Below are 23,045 nucleotides of genomic sequence, written 5' to 3'. Positions count from 1 at the left end.
CAGAACTGAAGCATTCTGTGGTTAAAAATCTTGTCCAGTGTCTCACATTATGGTTTGAGCCAAAGCAATTTTCTTTTCATTGTCTCCTTCCTATAATTCAGAGTAATTGACTTGTGTTCAATAATATCTAATAGTTCTCTATACATTTTAATATATGTTTTGATAAAGACTACATAGAAGTTAGAGTTTAAAAGGGTCTTGTAAATCAGATTATAGTTCTCACTCCTGTACCTTAATCCCCTTTGGTAAATATCTGTCTAGTTTTAAATGATTCTGGAGAAGATTCCACAGTTTCCCTTAGTAACCTAAATCTGTCTTTGCTTTGATTTAAACCATTTTCTTCTGGTTTGTCCTAAATAGAGAAGGAGAACAGCTGGTTACCATTCTCAATATAAGAGCCTGTGTATTTCAAGGACATTAAAAAGTCTCCTCTCAGAGTTTTCTTCACAGCCTGACCACTCTATCCTTGTGCTCTTTCTTCTTTTTCCAACCCTTTCATCATCTGTGTGGGCTTCCTTCCTTTTTATTTCTCTGCATTCCCTCTCAGATGTGGAGATCATAACTGGGCATGGATATGCAGCATGAGTCAAGCGGTGAAGAGTAAAATAAGAAGCTTACCTCAGAGTTTCTAAACTAATTTTCTATTTATGAACCCCAGTAATGTGCTTGCTTACAACTCAACAAGAATGGTGGTCTGCTATCACATTTCACTTATAGGTCTGCTGTGGTACAAGGTGGTTTTTTTCCCGGTTGTATTTCATATGGCCAGCCTTACCTATATGTGCTATATCTTATCTTCTATAACATGTTATTTTGAAGAATGACAGAAAAGACCTGTGAAAGTATGGAGAATATTTTGTTGGAGAAAAAAACTTTTAAAATATTTTAATGTTCAAGATGGTTGATTAAAAATGCTTTGTTCTTTATGTATACAACAGGAACTGGAAACACTTCATGTGGATCTAAATAGTTGATAATGCAACTTTGCCTCAATCATTTAATTTATTACATGTGGTTTCCTAATATACCAGCTTGAATGTTATTCGAGTCCACCAAAGTTCTACCTTTGGTTCTGGCTTACTTACTAATGTGAACTTAAGAAGCAGCTTGCTGTCTGTTACTTTACTACCTATTTTACTGAGGAAATGTTAAATACTACTAAATACTGGGCCAAGTTTTAGCCACACTATCCTTTAAAATCACTCCAATGTGTGCATTCTTTGCTAAAATAGCCAGCTTTTTTCCTTTACACATCAGAACATTTGTAGTTTATAAAGTCACTTTGTTTCTTGGGAGGTATTATTACTGTAGTATTTTTTAAAAATTTAGATTTGCTTATTTTACTATTCAGTTTTATGCCAGTGCTTTACCTTTCCTAGTTTGGATAAGGAGTCAAAGTTACCATTTTTATTTAACTAGGGAATGGCTTGTTTTCATCTGACTTAAATGGGAGAGTTCCTATTAGTGGATCAATCATTTCCATTCTGTAACAGTGCTGTAAATGTGCCAGTTTAGAATTGGAGTTCTTCACACAGGCTTTTTTACTTTAATCAAAAGTTTATGCTCACTCAGAAAGTGCTACATAAAGTGGTTGAGAGGATGTTCACTCCTGATTTAATAGCATTAAATCAATCCTTGATAAAAGTTAGCTAATTTTAGGGATACATTTTAGAGAAAAGCTATTTCCCATAGAAAATGTGTGTGGCTCAGTACAACAATTGGAAAAGCATTTCCACATCTCTTAACATCTTATGAGTTGAGTAGCAGCTCCTTTACTTATGAATGACCCATTAAATTGTACAGTTTTCAAAAGTAGCAGTTTTCTGTCTTTAGCCTCGATCTTGGCATGAGACATCCTGCCTGTGTCTGCTTGTTCTTATCTCACCCCCGCCACCCGCCCCCTCCCCTAGCAGGGAGGAGCATTCTGCTGTGAAACAGGCTTGCATGGCTGTCTTGACAACTCTGCCAGGGCTCCTTTTCTCTGGGAATGTTTTGCTCAGAGATTGATAGGATGGTTTGCTTTGAATTCTTGACAATAACTTCTTACCTTTAAAAAAAAAAAAAAAAAAAGGTTGGAAGTCTTACTCAGAAGACAAATGTAATATTTCTTCCCTTTAAATTCCATTCACCATCAGTTTTGAAGAAAACTCAGTCTCCAGTCTACACAGGTCTGTGGAGGAAACAAAAACTACTACTGAGTCATCTCTCAGAAGCACATCTTTGTTAGAACTTTTTTATTTTGAAGTAATTCTACATTTGCCAGAGAGTTGCAAAGATAGTAAAGAATGTTCTCAGATACCCATCATTTAGGTCAGTGAGGTTTTGAAGTAGGGAGTGCTGGGTTCCATCTATCACTTTTTATGAAAGAAGAGGTATTTCTGGAACATCCCCTGTCTCTAATCAAATACAGCATGGTAGCAGCAACCGAATCTGCTCATCATCTTTTTACTTTACCTACTGTGGATTGTTTGATGCCTGCTATAAATTTTAGACACTCTTATTTTATTGAGGCAACTTATTCTCATGCACATTTACTTGGAGTAGTGTAAAGGATGCATTGATAATACTTTCTTGGTCACTTAATTTCAATGCTTTATTCACTGATAAATTCGATCTACTTTTTAGTGGATAGATTCTTCACCTGGAGTAAATGAACTTTTATGGATTCATTGTGAGCTTTATAGTGTGTATGAAAATTTTAGTTTTTCTGAGATTAGGATCTATAGGTTTTATGAAATTTTATGAAATTTTCCCAAGTGTATGTAACACTCCCTGCTCTCTACCTCCTCCACATCAATAACCCTTCTGCTCCAGTGTGAGAAAGAGCATAGAAAATGTCAAGTAATTTAGGCTGACATTACACATTGTTAATGTGATTTTAAATGTGTATTTATTCTTTGTCAGTATATATTAAAATATGCATGTTTCTATTAAGAATACAATTTAGTTATGGACTTGCTTTTAATCAGGTTACTTCAGGTTAATAAAATTTAAGTTGCTAGTCAGGGAAATTAATTTCCCATTTTTCTTATAACACTGAAGTTTGTTTTTCACAATTAGTAAAATATGCCAGAATATCCCAGTACAATGAGATAGTTTATAACCATTAAATTTCAATGTACACAAAGAAGAAAACAGATTATTTTATTTTCGTTCTAGAAATGTTAAGGACTAAATGTTTAGGAAGCTTGTTAGGTTATTGGGGGGGAAACTGATGGAAATGCTAATCTTGTATATTTATAGAAAATATTCAGATTTTATTTTAGTATTCATTCTGACTCCCAGACCATAGAGAAAGCAGGCCCTATTTTATCTCTTCAGGAATAGTACTGTGTTTCTAACACTTTTTTATATCAATTATATTTTCTGGGGAATCATAAAATTTAATTGCATAAAATTATGCAAGACAAAAGCTTCTCAACTATTTGGTTGAAATGCCACCAGCATCATTTTGCCACATGAAGCGCCTGTTCCTTTTTAAAAAAAAACTCAGTGTGATAAGAAATAGAAAGCTGCACCTGTGGAGGAATCTTGAAATACATTTTCAAAAATATGTGTTTGAAATATACCTTCCATTTTATGTGTTCTGTAAAATAGGATATTTGGTTCATCATGAACCTTTGTGCACTTCTTATTCAGTTGTGTGGAGTTATTCAGTTGTGTCCCAAATTAATTTCTCTCATTCAGACGGTATTTAAAGCAAGAAAGTTATTTTTAAAAGTCTGAACTGTTTTAACTTTAAAAAATTATGCTTTTAATGAGCCTGTAGTGCACTGAAGAAGTTTTTATGGATTTGGTGACCAATTAAGACCTACCTTTTGTATTCTACTATAGCCGTCCTCCAGACCACTAACATATTACATTGTTATTACATCCCCTGTCTGTATCCTCCACTAAACTCTGGGCTGTTTAAGGGGAAAAATTGACTCCTATTGAATCTATATTCTCATATTTAGCGCAGATTTATCTACATTATCAATGGCTAGAACTCAGTATATGCTCTTTAAATGAACAAATTCACATTTATGAAAATACCATCCTCTCTGTATTTAGCTGTGCTCTCCAGTTTGGTATCCACTAGCTCTGTGTGGCTAATGAGCACTTAATACATGGCTGGCCTGAACTGAAATTTGATGTAAGTGAAAATACACACTAGATTTCAAAGACTTAGAATGTAAAATAGCTCATTGATATTTTTATATTGATTCTATGTTGAAATATTTAAATATTTTTGATTAAATAAACCATATTGAAATTGAGTGCACATACTGCTTTTTGCTTTTTTACTGTGGCTCCACACAATTTAACACAACATACATGATTTGCATTTGTGGCTTCCATTAAATTGCCATTTGACAGTACTGTTCTGAAGCAAAAGTTGGTAAATAATGGTCCATGGGCTATAGCTGACCTATTTTTATATGGCCAATGAGCTTAAAAAGGTTTTTACATTTTTAAAAGTGTATGTTAAAAAAAATGCAATGGAAGCCATATGTGGTATACAAAACATAGAATAGTGACTCTCTGGACTTCAGTGTAAAAAGCTTATCCCTGTGTAAAGAAATTAGCAGATCATATAACTTATAATTCTTACCTTCCAGCAGCCTGTATAGCTTGTTGGAAATAACATTTTTGAAATGTTACTTAACACAATGAGAGTTTTATTAAGTGATAGTGTTATGTGTTCAAGGACTGTATGAGGTAGAAGTAGATTAGAGCTGAGCCTTAAAGGATGAGATGATTTGGGCAGGAAGAGTAGTGCATATGGTGATGTGCTTCCCAGATAACCCTTCAAAGAAGTTCTTGCTCTCTCAGCTACTGGGAATGTTATCAGCCCCTTCAGGGATTGCCTTTGCAGAGCCAGCTAGCCAAAGGTCACAACCTTCCTGGCATGGCCGATAGCCCTTGGGGTTTCAGGGTGGAATGTAAAGGCCTGACCATTTCAGCAAACTGGAGACAAGGCTGAAGGGACATTTTAGCCACAGAGTTCCTCAAAGTGTTTCTGAGGCTGCCATGGCTGTGTCATAGCTCAATTCTCCCTCTTCCCAAGTCTGCATCCTTCTTCTCCTTCCATCAGGTTTGATCCTAAGGGCATTCCTCTGATAAATGTTGGGCATGCTGAACTCCATCTCAGTCTGCTACCCAGCGAATCCAGCCTGCTTCGGACAGAAAGTGAATAGTATTCCACTTGTTGAGACTTGCAGGAACAGAGGAACAGAAGCAAGAATAAATAAAAGCTCAGTTCGGGGATGGTAAAATTAATTACCTGGTTAGTGGAGGGTGTTTATGTTTGAAATGACAGGCTATAAGGTTGCCAAAAGGGCTTTTCCCTGGGGAGAACAGGAAGCCTTTTGAGCAGGGATGTGACATGAAGAGTGCTTTAGGGGAATTAATCTAGTAAAGAGAAGTGTGGATTTGGATTATAGCAGACAAAATTATTAAAGAAAATATATCCATACCTGTGCTAATTTTTCATCAGTGCCTGATTTTGTGGGTTGTCAGTAAGTGATGATTGAATACATACATTGGTTTTAGTTTAACTAAAACTTTATTAATGGAGATTTAAGAATTCAAAATTATTCTGGCAATATACTCTTTTGGATCTTTTCTGAAGGCTGAATCAGGCTCCCTGCCTCCAGTCTATTCCTGAAGAGGGTAGGAAGAGTGCCCTTCTAGAGTGTCCTGGGCTCATCCTAAGGGCTGCCTGGCATTTTACTACTATAGTTTTTTCAAATACCAGCTGACACAGCTGAGCCTACTCTTGCCAGTTGAGTTTGCTCTGACCGCTTTCGTCTCTTCTACAGTCGCCCACAGCTAGAATCAGGCAGGGAAAATTGAATTGGGTGGTCTTCCTGGATAGGTAGGTGGCACAGTTTACCTGGGCCCCTTGTGTTTGTTACCTTCACAATTTTACACTTCCTTGCCTGGTTTGGAGGGAAGCGTTTTTATTTTCGTTGTTGTAGTTTCTTGACCTGAAGGGGTTGGTTATTTGATACAGCTATTTAGAGCTAAGGAGAAGCCTTTATTACCAAGGCTGGGAAGTGTGGCACCAGCCTAGGCTTTGGAATTAAGCAAACAAAACTGGTACCAGTGACTCTCCTGGAGTTGAAACAGCTACTCTCTTACCAGTGTCTTAGCCTCCAAGAATCGGCAGGAAAAATAAATGCTATATTCTGTGTATGGTAATTTTCTCAACCAAAGGTTTATCCTCCCTTGGCCTTTATTATGAATTGGAATTTGCTTAAATGTCATTGACAAAAGTAAAGATGGGCAACATACAATTATGAGCTTATTAAAAATAACCCTTTGACAGGGCAGTGAAATGGCTGCCTGTTTAAAGTTGGCAGTATTTCTTAGGGTGTTTCATAAAAAGTAGCCTCAGTCTTGGCTGACTTTGGTCAGTACCTCTGAAGTTAATTCAGTTTCAGTTGCCCATTGAATATTATATGCTTGTGTTTCCACAGAAACAATTTTGTAAAATTTGATATTCAGAAAGAACCAGATGGAGATGTTATGGACAAGCAGGAATGTAGGATGCTTAAGTACATACTCATTTGAAATGAAATAAACAAATAGTGGAACTTGCTTCTTAACATGACTCATAATTCCCCAGCAACATCTACATTATGAAAGTGTCTAGTAGTTTTCTTAAAAGAATGACTGTCTCTTGTTCATAAATCTGTTCCTAAAAGTTGGTGACTTCGGTTTATCAAAACACAAATTGACATGTGTATTTTAATGAATACAGATGCATAGAAATGAGTTTCTTTTAAATTTGTATCAGAACAATTTTGTCTCTATACTCAAAATATTTTGTGTATGCTCTCTGTATAACTATATTAGAGTTCCCAAAATGTGGTTTGTTTTATATAGGTATAATTTTTATTTCCCATAGGTCTTATTATCTTTGGGGATGTGAACAAGATGATTATGGATTATATAAATCACTTTTTAGGCATGGAGGGAGATTGGAAAGTGGGGCAGAATGGGAGGGAGAAGGATTGTGGTCATGTCACCTGTCTCTCCAGCTTGTAGACTGATGATAGGTCAGAGTTAACGTCTTGCTAAACTTTAGATTGCATCCTTGAGTATCCATGACATACTACTAAAAGGCATTTACACTGCTTAAATATGTCAGTGTTTTTCTGAGAATACATTGTCTGAAAAGCAAAACTTTAGTTTTACAACAAAATAAGACAAGGATATCAGGTAAGCAGGATAAAAGTTTTTACATGATGGTTTTTACTTTAATTTCATGGCATATAAGAGAGAGAGAGTGCTACCTTCACTGTTCGCCAGAAAAGATCCTCTGTGCCTCTGGTCTGTTCAGGCTGGTTCCTTAATCTTCTGTAACTATGTATACCAGTGGATAAGCACAGGGATCACATCATATTTGTTCTTTGTGCTGGAGTCCCTATATTTCTATTCTTACTAATTAATGTGATCTTTGGTAAGACTTTAAAAATATACCACTGAGGTGTATTATTTTCTAGAAGCAGTTTGACAACTGAAATATAATTATTATCTAATTACACAATGAATACCTAATTGAAATATAGACAATATAGATAATAGCCGTTGATCTAGCAACCATACCTCTAGGATGACAAAATCACCAAAGTGTGTATGTACACATATAAAAGGTTTATTGAGGCATAGTTTGGTAATGGTAAAAATTGGACACACCTCCATGTCTATCAATTGGAGATTAAATAAATAAATAAATAAATTTTGGAGCCAGTGCACCCAAAATTGACTGTTTTTGTTAGGAAGATGATGTAAATATACACGGAAATGTGTACAACACGTATCATTAGATGAAAGGAAAGCAAATTATAGAACAGTTTATGTAAACAAAAAAGAAAGTGTCTGGATATATACTTTTATTTCCTGGTGCAAAATATGTCTGGAAGGACATACAGACAATGACACTTTCAGAGGGTGGGACCGAGGGAACCAGAGGTGGAAAAGATAGGATTTGGGTCTTTACTTTTTCTTTTTTGTACTGTTTGAATTGTTTTAGCAGTAAATACATTTGTAAAATATGTAAAATTAGATGTAAACCACTGATAGACATTACAATGGGTACAGTAATAACAATGATGAGTGCTGATTTTTACTGAGGGTTTACAGTGGGCCAAGCGTTATTGAATACTTGTGGCATAGGTACTAAATTTGATATTGTGATAACATAAATCCTATCAGGTATATCTATTGTAATTCTGTTTTATGGATAATGGATCTGAGGCACAGAGCACTGTGGTTATATGTCTAAGTCAATGTATTAGGAAAGAGTCAAAAGCATTGGGTATAGATATTGAATGAATATTGTCATTTAAAAATGATCTCTCCTCTGTGACCTAGGAGGCTAAACACTGTGACTTGCTAGTTTTGTGAGCAGGATGGAAAGGGAAGGTGGATCTTTTACCCCATGACTTCTGCAATGGTTCTTAGGAGTTTAATTCAAGGAGAAAATAGGCTATTTGATAAATTCCAAGAACGTCTGTTTGAGGGAGTCATTTCCAGGAGGGGAAAAATCAGCTATGCTTTGGAATTTTTTGTAGATATTTCAAAACAGAGAGGTATTATATGAGTCATTTCTCATAAGAACTGGCCTATTATAGTAAAAAGAATCCTTCCCTTATTTTCCAAGATTATTGGTGGATTGAGAGATTCTAATAAATGATTCTCTCTTGCAGTAGTTATCCAAGTACAGAAATGAGAAAGATAATTTCTAGGCCAGGGCTTTGAATGCATTTAAGAATTATGATCCTTCATTCAACAGGTATTGTTTGTGTATGTCAGAAATGTACATCTAACATATTTTTACAACCAAATTCAAATTTCTCTGACCCTCAAAATTCTCCATAATGTCTTCCCTTTTTACCTGTTAACCTTTTCACTCACTGTTCTCCAATAAACTCTCTACATCATCTGACCTATTCAGGCTGGCTGCTTAATCATTGCCCTGTAACTGCCTTTGCCAGGCGATGAACTGCTTAAGCACAGGGATCATCTGTTTGTTCCTAGTGTTCCTGATACCGATAACAGTGCCTCTAACATTAGAGACTTATGCTGTTGAACAAATGAGCAAAAATGAATGCATTAATTTTTGTCTCCATGTTCTTGTACATACACATTTCCACATGTACATTTTTGCCTTCCTTTATTTCCTCAACCTTTTCAAAACCTTTATGCCAGAGTCACTGTACTTAGGAAAGACCCTCAGTCAGTATCACCGACTTTCTGGCTCAGACGTAGCAGGTCCCCACTGCCTCCTGTACCAAGTCTGGAATCCTTTCAAGGTAGGGACATTGTGCTTCCTGGTACATCCCAGTGTTATGTCTTACTAGGCTATTTTTCAGACTACCTCATCACATAGTTAAATACTACCTTCTCTGTGCTGCAGGATGGGACCATCTTTCTGTTAGACACAAGAGTTAAGAACATGGCGTTTGGATGACCTGAATTCAAATCCTGATTCTTTCACTTTCTAGCCATGTTAAAATTTAGTGAAGTCACTTTTTTCCCTCATTTTTTCTCCCAGGTTTTTTTGAAACATAATTGACATACAACATTATATAAATTTATGTGCAACATTTGACACGTGTACATGTTGCAAAATGTTTGATAGTAAGGTTAGTTAACACATCCATCACCTCACATAATTATTTTTTTTTTTTTGTGGTAAGAACATATAAGATGTACTGTCTTAGCAACTTTCAAGTATACGATACAGTATTGTTAACTATAGTCACCATTCTATATGTTAGATCCCAAGAGCTCATTCACTTTATAACTGAGAAGTTTTACCCCTTGACAAATCTTCCCACTTTCCCTACCCCTCAGCCTCTGGTAACTGTCAATCTACTATCTTTATGAATTTGGCATGTAAGTGATATGCATATCTGTGTCTGTGCATCTGTATCTGTCTATATCTATATCTTACATTTTCTTTATCCATTCATTCATCAGTGGACAGTGGACACTTAGATTGTTTCCATGTCTTAGCTATTGTAAATAATGCTGCAGTGAACATAGGTGTGCAGGTATCTCTTTGAGACGATTTTATTTCCTTTGAGTATTTATCCAGAAGTGAACTGCCAGATCATATGGTGGTTAAATTTGTTAGTCTCTGAGCTTCAGTTTCCTCCTTTAGAAAGAAAGAAATAGAAACCTATGTCTTAGAATGTTGTGAGGATTGAATAACTTATTAAAGTGTTTAACACGTACGCCTGACATATTGTAAGCACTCAGTAGGTGTTAGCTTTTATGATTGGGTTGCTTATATTTTGCCTCACTTGTGATGATGAGGTCAGGACTGTTCCTGGACCACACAAATACAGTTGCTGTTAACAAATAGTTCCTGTTAACAGAATATTAGTAACGGATGGGTTATTAGTAATAATGGATGATAACATAATGCTTGAGAGTGTGAGGGAGATGATTGAAATCCGTTGAGTGATTGTGTAGAGGCTAATTCTTTTTTGCTTCTTAGTAGATCTGCTTATTTATTAAACAAATAGTTATTGACTGCTTATCATATGCCTGGCACCTTTCTAGGTCCTGGTGATGCAGCAGGAATCAAAACAGAAGAAAATACCTGCCTTCATGGAGGAAACATTTTAGTCATTAAGTAAAATATAAGTATGTGAGATGGTAATAAGGGCTGTGGAAAAAAATGAAGCAAGAGCAAGGGGCCTCAGTGTGTGTATATAGGTGTGGGTGTAGGTATGTGTGTCTGTCAAGGTGTGTGGGTTGCAATTTTAAACAGGATGGTTGGGAAAGACCCCACTCATGTGGCACATTTACGAAAAGTTCTGAAGGAGGTAAGGGAACAGCCACATATATGCCTGTGGAAAGAGTTTTCTAAGCAGAGGAATCAGGAAGTTCAGGGGTTTTGATTCAGTAGCATACCTGGTATGTTCAAGCCAGCAGGCCAATGTGTTGGGAGCTGGAGAGAGAGTAATAGGAGATGAGGTAAAGTTGTGTGTATGTATTGGGTGAGGGGACACAGCTCATGCAGGACACTGTAGATCATGACCAGATCTGTGTGTTTTATGCTGAGATGGGGAATTTTTTTGAAGGTTTTGTGTGCAGGAGTAATATTATCTGATTTAGGGATCACTCTGGCTGTTGTGTTGAATATAGATTGAAGGGATTAAGAGCCCAAGCAGGGAGACACATTGGAGGCTGTTACAGTGTTCAAGTGAGACGTAATATTGGCTTGGACTGGAGTAATTGTGGTGGCTGGATTCTGGTTGTATTTTGAAAGCAGAACCAATGAGGGCTGCTGACAATTGGATATAAGATATGAGGGAAAGAGAGAGGTCATGGTTAAGACTTTTGGCTGAGCAACTTAGAAGGAGTTGTTATGTATTGAGGTGGAGAAAACTGAAGGAACAGTAGGTTTGGAGGGAGAGAACAAGAGCTAAATGTGGACACTTCAGATGGGTGTGCTTTTAGATACTCAGATTGAGATAGAGAGCTGACCCTTAGATACGGTCTGGAATTCAGGGGTTGGAGATAAAAATTTGTATTTGTCAACATGTAGATAGTATTTGAAATGTTGAGATTGGATAGTGAATGATTGGCAAGTTCCTCCTGACCTTCCCACACCTTTTTTTAATTTAGTTTGTGTATCTTTATTTTACTCATTCTTCTTACTCATCTTCCCATCCCACAAAGTTCAAAATGGTAGCAGTGTTGACAGTTATCATCCACCTTGAGGAATGTGAAGGAGCATTCTACTTCTCTTTTCTCATTTTGAGGTGTAATTAGAATAATTATTCAGTTCAGTAAGATGAAGGAATCTTCTTGATGACTCTCCAGTTGTGATCAGATCATGCTCTGAATAGAACATTGGAAACTTATTTTCATGTTCCTTTGTTAGCCGTGTTTATTTTGCATCAGCTGTGTGCTAATCAAGGTCTACTGCTCTATGAATCAGTCTATAAACATGTGTAGAACACTGTGTACCTTTGCTGTGGGTGATATAAGAGAAGCGTTGCTAAACTTTCTGGCTTCAAGAAACTTGCTGATCATTTGGGAGCCTGGACTCACACAGGTAAACCAATTAGAGCACAAGGTCAGACAGCATTTAATTGTGCCTTAGGTTGTGTAGTTTAGCAGTAACAGGAAAAGCTTATTTAAATTAACCTTTTGATATTTTTTGACAATATTCTGATAAATTGCTTTCTTTTCATCATACATGATAGAATGGAGCACTGGGCAAGGTGGAGGGCACAGCAGAGGGTTCCTCCTGTCTGTCTGGCATCCCACAGGTGTTGGTGATGCCTTTGAGAAGTATTAGAGTCAAAGCCGCTTGTTCCTTCTCACTAAGGTTAATGAGCATGTGACCCACATTCCCAAGTAAGAGCCTCCTGTAAACCCAGAAGTTGACTTTTTCCTTTATAGAAACACCTGCTTTTTGAGAAATAGATCAATCATTTTTAATTTTTTTTTTTAGTAGGTTGCCTGTTGCATCTTATTCTTGACTATTAACTTCCCCAAATAAAAACACATAGGTGGCACTGGGAGAACAGCTTCATTGCAAGAACTGAGAGGATTAGTGAAAGCTTGTATTAGTGCTTCATTAATAAATCAGCAGTGGGTAAGAAACTAGATCTTCCTTTTCCTGAAGACTTTAATGTATCTCATGCTCCATTGGTCTAGGGGTCAGGAAACTCCTAAAGTTTGAGGTCAGATGATATCACATTGTATTTCCATTCTCTGGACAGATTGGCTAATTCTTACCCTTAGATTAATCCATCTACCCCCAGAAAAACTAGCTGATGTGGATAATAAACCAGTCTTTTATTTTCATACAAGGTTTTTAAAGACTAACAAACAGAAGAGATTTGTATATAGAAGGGGAGAGTTTACGCTTTTGCCTGGTAACGCTACTCTAGCATGAATAAGTGAGGGAGAGTGGATACATTAAAACTCATTTTCATTTAGCCTTGGAAAGCTTGGTAGAATGGTTTTTTTAACAGATAATATCTTCTTATTTGGGTTCATTTTAGTAGATTTTTAAATTAAAAAATATTATTTAGGTAGTGTAAGAAAGTCTAAAGTGTTTCCTTTAGACAACCCCTCAAAAGCATTAATATAGACAAGTGAAAACATTTTTATTGATACTTTTTTTTTTAATGTGTATTTGTTTAGAGCTATATCTGACCTCAGAATTCATGGATATACTTTTAAATTCCTAGGTCCTGAGAAAAAATTTCAAATAGAACTCAGTAGCCTTTCAAAAATAGAGTATTTCCATCCTAGTTGGAATGCAAGGAATATGAATAACAAATAGACCCAAGGAGAAGGGAAATAGGACATTAATTCCTTTCCTTCTGCTCTGCCACTTGCTACCTTTGCCTGATCTTTCCATTTTTCTCTGTAAGGATCAGAAGAGTGTTTGAGTCTTAGGAAATGAGTAGCTGATTTTTAGCAAAGGCTTAATTGAAGCTACCAATAGAAGACAGTATTTTATTGGGTCACCTCCAAATACCTTACACCAATAAAATCTCAAAAAATCTGTTAGCTAGTATGGCTCAATTCCAAAATGTTAAGTCTTTCTTTGGCTTTCTTGACTTCCAGGATGGTCTCCTAGGAATTTCTTATGGAAGCTTTGGAGCCCATAAACTTAACAAATGTTCCTTCTGACAGCATAATGAAACCACACTGGGAAGGACTGCTACCTGGGGAGATTATATATTTAGGATTGGTTTTCTTATCCTGACCCCTTACTCAGAATTATTCCTTGCCCATCATTCTTTTCTGTGCATGGTATCTGTCAGAAAGGTTAGCTCAGTACCAGTTTACAGCCAGCTGCTGCAGACTGGTTATATTTATTTTTCACATCTCCTGTGGGTCAGAGGGAGTATAAATGATTTCCTGTGGGTTCCTGTCTAAATAAGGAAGTAAAAGCTTTCATGAACTCTGTGCTTTATGAAAACCATTATAAGCTATTCTGTAAATTACATTAATAAAACTTGAAAATAAGATTCATTTTAAATGATAGTCAATGAGATAATATCCCTAAGAATAATGTAAAATTCATACACTCATATTCAAGGAATATGTATACAGAAATGTTTTGTGCATGTATATTATCTATAAATAGTGCAAAAGGAAATAACTATATGTAAATCAGCAAAATTTAATGGTACTCAAGAAGTTCACGAACTGAAGATTTTAGACATACTTTTATTTAGTGAATGATACTATCAAATTGATATTACCACTTTTTTGAAGTATATTTTATCAGAAGGACTGAGGATACATGTTTTCATCCTCTTCAGATAGAGTTGAATTGGTATTTTGATGTATGAATGGAAGAAATGTGGTCAATAGAATGCTTGTGCAGGGACAAGGCACCTGGAATTCATGAAGAACTTTGAGTGCTAGAGATCATCTTTTCTTAGAGAACCAGAAGTTGAAGGTTGAGATACTTAGTAAGGACTCTTAAATAATTCAGTGAGTTCTTCTTAAGCATTTTAAGTCTTGCTCATGTAGTTATTTCATGGCTGACTTTATTCTTCTCATGTATTGCTATTTTTTTTTTTTTTGTCCTTTTCTCAGGAGTAGGAAGAAAATTTCATTAAATATGGAACAGAGTTACATTCGTTGGTCATGCTTCACAGAATAGTGTAATTTGGCCATTTTCCCTCATTACCCATTTAAGCAGTGTGGCAAACATAATTGGGTTTTCTTCTGCCATTCAAGAACATTTATACTCTTTTTAGTTGTAGATGCAGCCATTGAATGGCTGTAGCCTGGGAAAGTCTACTCATTCTGACGGCATTGCCTTTACTCCCACCATCAAGCTATTTACTTCTTTCCATCCAATTTTCCAATTTAGGTGGCATAATTAGCTTTAATCTTATAAAAAGTATGTGCCTTCACGTTCTAAACTATTGGTAGAACAGGTATGGTGCCACAGTCTAGGAATCTATGCAGAGCAGGTAGGGTTTTCAGCCTTCTGGTTTTTGAAAGTGTTGTGATGGATAATCTTTGTCCTTTTTAATTCTAATGGAGAGTGTTCCATTTCTTAAGTCTTTTTTTTTTTAAGTGACAGTAATGATGGTGAATTGCCTTAACACATTTGCGTTGTTGTGGATACAGAGCACTCTGTACTAAGGAATATCTCGTGTTGTATATCCCGAGACAATCATGAATTTTAATTACTCTGTACTGATAATAACAATTTCTTTAGTGCCATAAAATATTCTTAGTGTTTAAGGGTTTTGAGTCTCAGAGCATTCACAAACAATCTCTTTTATATTTTCCTGTGTGATTTATTACCAGTATCAATGGAGAAGTATTCAGAGAGAGAAACTGGCCCAAGACTATAGGGAAACTAATATCATACACAGAATTGCAGTTAATGAATTTCATTCCTAGGGTAGCTTAGTACAATACACAGTGTACAGTGAAATCAGTGAATGTGTATTGAATAAATAAATTCAAATTAAAGCCTGCCTAGGACAGATCTGAAAGTTTGTTCAACATTAGACATTTTAAAGTGGAGAAGAGGTCTGACCATCATCAGACATGGCAGAAGGATAAGGCAGTTGCTGGGAAATGCCTAATAATGTGGAAATCATTCAGTAGACATTTTGAAAAGTACAACTGTGGTTATTTTTTAAATGAACATAATATAGTAATATTTCCAATTAATTTATTGCCTCGGTTTTGACAAGGTAATAATTCTTTGGAGAATTATATAAGACCATTGAATAGCACAGGCAGAGATCTGCCCAGGAGAACCTTCATTCCCACAACTGGGAGCTCACTTTTCTTTGTCTCATACATCACTCTTTACTGATCCCAGCAGCTAAGGAATGAATGCCTCAGTCCTGAAGAGAGGTACCACAGTATTTGTCACACCACGGGAAAGTACTCCATAGTAGTGGTTCAGCCTATTGTTCAAAACAGTTTACATTTATGTGTTTAAATACAGTTGGCCCTTGAACAAGGTAGGGGGGTTAGAGTGGCGACCCTCTGTGTACAGTCAAAAATCCGAGTGTAACCGACAGTTGGCCCTCAGTATCTGCAGTTCCTCCATATCCATGGTTCTGCATCCATGGATTCAACCAGCTGTGGATCCTGTAGGACTGTAGTATTTACTATTGAAAAAAAAAATCTGCATGTAAGTGGATTCAAACTCCTGTTATTCAGGAGTCAACTGTACTTGGTAAAAATTGAGGTAAGAACAGACCCAGTTGCACAGACACATGTAAAATTATGTGTGTGCATAAAATTCTCTCATTGACATATATGTGTATTCTTGTGAGTTTTGAGGACAGAACTTGGAATGCAGGGAATTCAGCAGCAAATAGCTTTGTTTTGGTTCAAGGTGAGGCGGAAGGAGGATAGGAAAAGTGGGAGGAATGGAGGAAGAGTCTCCTGTCTTCTCCCCACTCTTCTTCTCTTTTGTTCTGCTTTATTCCTTTAACTCTTTTTTTTTTTTTTTTCCCCAAACATACTCATCCTGGTCTTTGTATGTTAACCTGTTTTTGCTCTGTTTTCCTCCATGGTCACTTTTTGGTATAGGACCAAAAGGGACTGAAAGAGATAGGGTTATAAATCCAGACAAGAAGCAGTGATGATGTGGCGTAGGGCAGTGGAAGTTGGGAGGCAAAGATGAGATGAATGGAGATGAATCTGACATTACAGGGTCGGAGAGTTGATGATTGTGTGACTGAATACACAGATGAAGGAAAGCAAGGAGCGGAGAGGATAAAGCAAGTTCAGGCAGCAGGAACCAGAAGAAGATGGGTTCCAGTCTGTGAAGGATGTCTCTGAAGCACCTCATAGGACAGCCCTAGGAAGATGGACCCCTGGCATCTAGAGATGTTTGGAAATCAGGATAGAGGTCATGCTAGAGACATGAATTTTAGAAACGTCTACATGGATAAGAATTTTTTAAATAGATGGGTTACTGTGCTATTTCTGATGTCAAGTGCATGTAACAGAAACCATGTCATTTAACTGGCAAATGATGGAAGGATATTTTATTTTCAAATACTTAAAGACTGGGCATGGTTAGAAAGAAGAATGCCTCCTCCCTCACTCAGGGCATCTAAGCTCTTTTGAATATGGTTATTTTCAGGATGAAGTTCTGGGAACAAACAGACCTCCTGAAGGGCACAGGTTTGGCAGATACATAACGTAAAGGAGAAATCCACTTAGTTTGCCTCATGTTGCTTTTGGATGGCAAGATTCTTGGACCTCTTTGCAATAGACATAGTTTTGATAGCTAATGTTGGACTGAAGAATCTTCTGGAAGGCTTGTTAGCAACTAAAGAAAAAAGTCATTACTTAGTAATTAAGAAATTGTTTTTCCTTTGCTGAGCCTGATCTACCTAATAGTGGTTTCGTTTGATAAGGTGTGAATGTCTATTTAATTGAAAGAACTTTTTTTTTCTGTGCGTATGTATGTTTCAATTTTTAAATGTAGGTGTTATTCTGTCATAGTGCTTTAGCAGTTTCAATTTGCATATTATTTTGTAACAAAGAATTATCTGAAAATTACAATGTTTATGTGAGATTCTCTGTGATGATTGAACCAAGAAAGGATGTAGGGAACAGGCAGAGTGCCTGATGATTTAATATTTCATGTTAAGAAGTAAAGGAAGAATAAAAATGCCTCATTTGTATTTGGCTGTCTTTATGTTACTGACAGGAACAGTCAGAAACTACCCATTTTCAGCTGGTGGGTGGATGTCTAAGGAATTCTTAAGTTTCTTATTTCTTATAAAGCATATGCCAGATAAAAAGCTTCAGATACTGAAGATCTCCTTGTTTAGCTGCAAGACAAACTCAGTGCCTACTTGTACAGACAGTTTTATTAGCCTCTGTCTGACATTGTTGTTAATCCTAAATGCCCATTGGACCATTTCAGTCCCTGGTGCTCCTGATAAAGAGGCTGACAGCTTTTTAGGCTATCTGTGTTTTCATCCCAGTTGCTTAAACCTTTTGAATTAGAGTTGATTGATGACCTGGCTTTCCCTTAAGAAGATGGTTTGTGACCACAGGCCACATAAAATGACATGTAAGGCCAGTTGATGTTTATTCAGTCAATAAATATTTAGACATGACCCATTTGTGTGGACATGGTACTGCTAGAGGTTTTGTTGCTGTTGATCACAGCTAAGCAGTGATTTGTAACAGATTACCTGGGAACATATGCAATGGTTACTGCATGCTCTAAAATATGTTTTTCCTCCCCTTCAATAGCACATGTCTGAAAGTCTACCATGAGGACTGATGAGCTTATTTCCCTCAAAGAGGGATGGGGGAAAAATAGGGAAGGATTGTTAATAATTTCCTGTGCTCAGTTTAGGAAAGGTCACAATAGATACAGATTCAAAGAAAAGGATACGAGGGCTCCTGGCTAGTTCCCAGGGCACTTTTGCAAACATTTTATTAGATACATAATCAATTTTTTTTCCTTTCTGGGAAACGTATCCATTACTCTTGGAGTTTTGTATTGTGAAACTATTATTTCAGCAATCTGGTATGTGGATATGTGCACACATGTGTTGAAAAGAGGAAAGGAGCTTAGTATGTTTGTGTTAGAACTTGTGGCATAAAATCTCACACTAACCAGGATTCATAAGAATGGTTCTCTTATTGATAAATCAGGGCTGAAAGCTTTTTTCTCAATGATCACATTAAAAATATATCTAGAGCATTATAAGATTTCAGGTATCTAGTGCATTATAAGACTTCACATATTTGGTTGTGGCCAAAATTTTTTGTAGATTTAATTCTCCAAATTCTTAATTACCCTGTAAAGAAGTGGTTCCAGAAGTAAGTTTTGTACTTCCTTCTTAAACTTAAAGGTAAATGCACTGAAAGGGTAATAAAAATCCTTTTTTAAAGATTAGAGCTCTCCCACAAATGTGAGAATCATTACGGCATTTAGAAAAATAACTTAAGATTTTGTTAGCAAAAAAGGAGAAGTAAAATGTTCTCTTTAGTACCATAACTTACGGATTTTTTTTTTACAAAGAATTGAGAAGAGATAGAGACATACTACAAAGGTGTACCATAGAGAGTCTTTTCCTGTAGATACATTTCAATTATTTGAACTTTATTTGAAAATATTTGCATGAATTCTTCCCATTACTTTCAGGATAAAACTTTATTTAAATCTCAGTGTCAAAGATGTTGGTTAGAATCAAGTGCATTTTAGTGAGTTGGCATTCATTCATTATTCATTTATTTATCTTTTAATTGTATTTTTCATAGAAAATAATGGGGAAATATTAATTAAATGTTTATCTCTTCTGCTTCCCAAAGATACCTATTATTTATTCAAATAAATGGATAGTTTTCATGGCTATATTGACATAAAATTAAAACGTCTTTACTCAACACTTTTTATAATATCCCTTATTTTTATTTATTTTCATAGTTTATAGATGTATTTTACTCTTCTCTTTAGGCTCATGAGTTTCCTTTTTTAAAATCTGACTAAGTTATGTGTAACTGCTAAAACGATGTAAGGTGGCATCAGGGGCTCCTCCACGTGATAGTGGGCCCAGGAAATCCATGACAGGACCCCTCAGGATAGAGTGAGATGCCATTTGGACAAGCTGCTGCATTTGGAGAATCTCTCCTTTCATTGGTGTGCTCTCTCTGGGTGCCTTACTAAAGGCAGTCACCAGAGTGAAGGGCTTTGCTCAGCCTCTTTGGTCCCGGGGGCCTGGCCGCCAGCTCTCTGCAGGTGTGTGCATGAGAGAGGAGGAAAAGCATGTCTGTCCTTTCAGGGAACCCACTGCCTCCAGTGGGATGGAGTGGGGCCACAGCTTGTATAGCTGCTGCAGCACATTATTTAAAACTGACCTCAAGACTTTGATCTGCTCAGTTTATTTTTAGAAGTAATGACAGTATAGCACTTTGAGGCCTGGATGTTATTTCTAGCCTGAAGAGAAATATTATTTTTCTGAGAAGTAGAATTTTGGGATTTTAAATGGATTTTTGGTAAAGATTTCTGAAGCTTTTCTGGTAAATGGGACTTTCTGGCCAAAAAGGAGAGATGGGGAGCAGTATGCTTCCCCTCTTCCTGCTGAAGTTTGTCTGGCTCTGAGACTGGAAGATTCTCAAGGAAGATGTGTAATCTTCCTTGTCCCTCATTCTAAGTGAGCCCCTAATATACAAAGAAGCATTCATTCTCTTCAGTTATCTACTTTCCAAGTTACTAAACTTTAAATTACATTTATACATACAATATCTGCTAGGTTTTCTATAGGGAGTATGTTTATGTTTATAACTTGTGACCTGGCATATCTATCTGTTAGTTTGCCTAAGAGATTTGACACACACACACACACACTTATTTGTATCTCACTTGGAATGTATGAATAGTAACTTGTTATATATATAAATAGTTTGGATTATGTGTTAATGTGTATGATACATGGTTACACTATTTGGATATCTATATAGAGAAATTTTTTTCACAGATTTTAATTTTTGCAGATATAATTTTCATCAGTCTCCTAATTGAAATCCCTGCCTATGATCTTTCCTTTTTTGGTTCCATACTCCATAATATCATCAACTTTATTTTTCTAAAATAACAATTTTAGCCAGCACTTTGGTACTGCTCACTATATGCCAGGCACTGTTCTGTTCTTATATATAAATCTCTCTACAACTGCATGTAGTAGGTACTATTAATATCCTCATTTTTTAGAAGAAGAAACTGAGGCACAGAGAGATCAGGTGCCTGTCACAGGTCACAAACCTCATGAGTGGTGGAGCTAATATTTGAACTTGGGCAGTCTAACTCTAGAGTCTCTACATGTAACCACTATATTATACTTCCTTGCTAATGAAAACTTGTTATCTCACCCTTCTAATTAAAATTCTCTGAAGCACAGTAAACTGTCTTTTTAGTACTGGATTACAGCTGACCCTTGAATATGAACCTTGAACAGCGGGGTGGAGGGTGATTGGGAGGGCTGATCCTCTATGCAGTCGACAATCAGCATGTAAGTTACAGTCCTTCCTCCGTATCTGAGGCTCCTTCAACATCAGTGGATTCAACCAACGCCAAATATTTACTATTGAGAAAGATCAGCATATAAGTGGACCAATGCAGTTCAAATCTGTGTTGTTCAAGGGTCAGCTGTAACTTCTCAGCTCTTTATGACTCACCTCTGCTCACATTGGAGGGCTTTGTCCATAGTCAGACATGTGAAACTACTTGCTTTTCTCCAAACATTTCAGATGTTTTTGTCTGATTCTATAGGGTTATTTACGTTATGCTTTTTTTGGTCTAGAATCTGCTTCATCATTATCTAATTGGAAAACTCGTACTTATTCTTCGAAGCCCAGGTCAGACTTTATCTGTTTTATGCGTTGTGGTAAAATTATTTTTTCTCTCATCTGTGTTCTGCAGTACATAATATAACTCAGCGTTGGCAATTCCCACATTGTATGGTGCTATTTTTCTATGTTTTTCTTCGTGAAGTCAGCGACCCGGTTTTCTCACCTTTGTATCTTCAGCCTGCCTAGCACAGAGCCTGATTCATAGTTGGTGCTCATGAAATAGTGTCAATATTTAATTGAATTAAACATTGAATCAGTTTGCTTCCTAGATTAGCAAGAAGGTAGAGTTAACCTGAATCTGGTAGCAAACCTTTATTGAAAGGAAACTGTATCACATGCTGGGTGTACCATGTCCCTACTGCTGATTTCATGTGACCATCTCTCAACCAGACTCACCCCTCAGGCGTGCTGCCATGTCCTGGGTACTTCTCTGAGGGGCCCTGCCTAGTTTTCAGTCAGAGTTTCCTGTGCAATGGTGGAGGATTTCGAAATGCCTGAAACCAAACCATTACACCCACTTAAAATAGTTTCTCTTGTCTGTGTATGATAAGAGGTGGGTGGGAAAAAATTAGTGCGCATAGCCCATTTCTTCGAGTTGAGGTTGCCAAGTAAGTGTCATGCATGGGATAAAATAACCCATACAAGTTGTTTAAAATATTTTGCTCCTCATTTTTCTAGTCACTTGACTTTAGAAAGTCAGTTTCCAGATGTTGGATGAACATTGACTAATTCCTCAGTACCTTCTTTTATTCTGTTTTCTTGATTATAGATCATCTGACTCAAGTGTATTTAGGGAAACTGGCAGATGATTGAACATGGTGAAACTAAGAGCCTTTTATTTCTCTGAAGAAAGTGGTGAATTCAGTCAGGTTTATTACAATCATAGAGCACCATGTACTTTAGCTCTTTTTCGATCCAGCAAAACTTTGATGACTCATTCTGACTTTAATTGAAGAATGTTTGAATTAAAACACTGACTTTAATAATAATAGTAGAGGAACACTTTTCTTGTGTTTACTGTACTAAATGCTAAGCTGATCTAATTTCTAATTTTAAATAAAATAAATGCCAAAATTAAAGGAGTTTGTATGATTTCAGCAAAAAAGAGAGTGAGAGAGATGGAGATTACTTGAGGATTCTAAGTCCCTGGGTTGTGGTAGAGAAGGAAAAAGAGAAGAAAACAAGCATGATCTATTCATAATTGCACTATAATTTATTCAGTGTAGGGGTAGAAGTTGAAGTCTGAATGACTCTGAAATGAATTAAGGATTTAAATTTTAAAAATTTATAAATCATGAAAATATGTCTCATGAGGAATGATAATACTCTGCAATTTAGAAAAATTAATGGAACTACTGTTTTTAATTGAATTTATAAATATCTGAGTGTACACTTTTCTCATATACCTTATTTTGTTTTTAAAGCAGTTTATATTTATTTAGAACTTATTAAAAGAAAACCTAATACAAAAACAGTATGTTCTTTTTCCTGTATCAAAACAGCTAAAACATTTAGCTTGGGTTCAGTGATGGAAGTTTCCATGTACATAATTTAATTTAATTCTTGCAGTTACCCTGAAAAGCATTCTCATCTTCCATCATGTAAGCACAGAAAAGGAAGCTCACCAGTTGCCCCAGAAAATAAGGGTGGGATTCAGGCTAGGGGCCACTGTTCCTGCATCCCACACTTTTTTACTGGCT

At 36.4% G+C, this 23,045-nt stretch overlaps 1 protein-coding gene and 1 long non-coding RNA gene across 12 annotated transcripts in view; both read left to right on the top strand.

Annotated features, from left to right (window-relative positions):
- Positions 1-23,045, top strand: part of CAMK2D (calcium/calmodulin dependent protein kinase II delta) — a 286,632-nt gene that overhangs the window by 47,731 nt on the left and 215,856 nt on the right. The gene's annotated exons all lie outside the window — the stretch shown is intronic.
- On the top strand, positions 10,398-13,411 carry LOC116658027. The gene is made up of 3 exons (XR_004313250.1): positions 10,398-11,102; positions 11,367-11,368; positions 13,401-13,411. It is a non-coding gene; the product is annotated as an uncharacterized LOC116658027 (long non-coding RNA).

This window comes from Camelus ferus, chromosome 2 (assembly GCF_009834535.1).
Source record: "Camelus ferus isolate YT-003-E chromosome 2, BCGSAC_Cfer_1.0, whole genome shotgun sequence".
Lineage (NCBI taxonomy): Eukaryota > Metazoa > Chordata > Mammalia > Artiodactyla > Camelidae > Camelus > Camelus ferus.
Note: the sequence above shows the minus strand (reverse complement) of the source record. Positions and strands in the feature narration are given on the sequence as shown.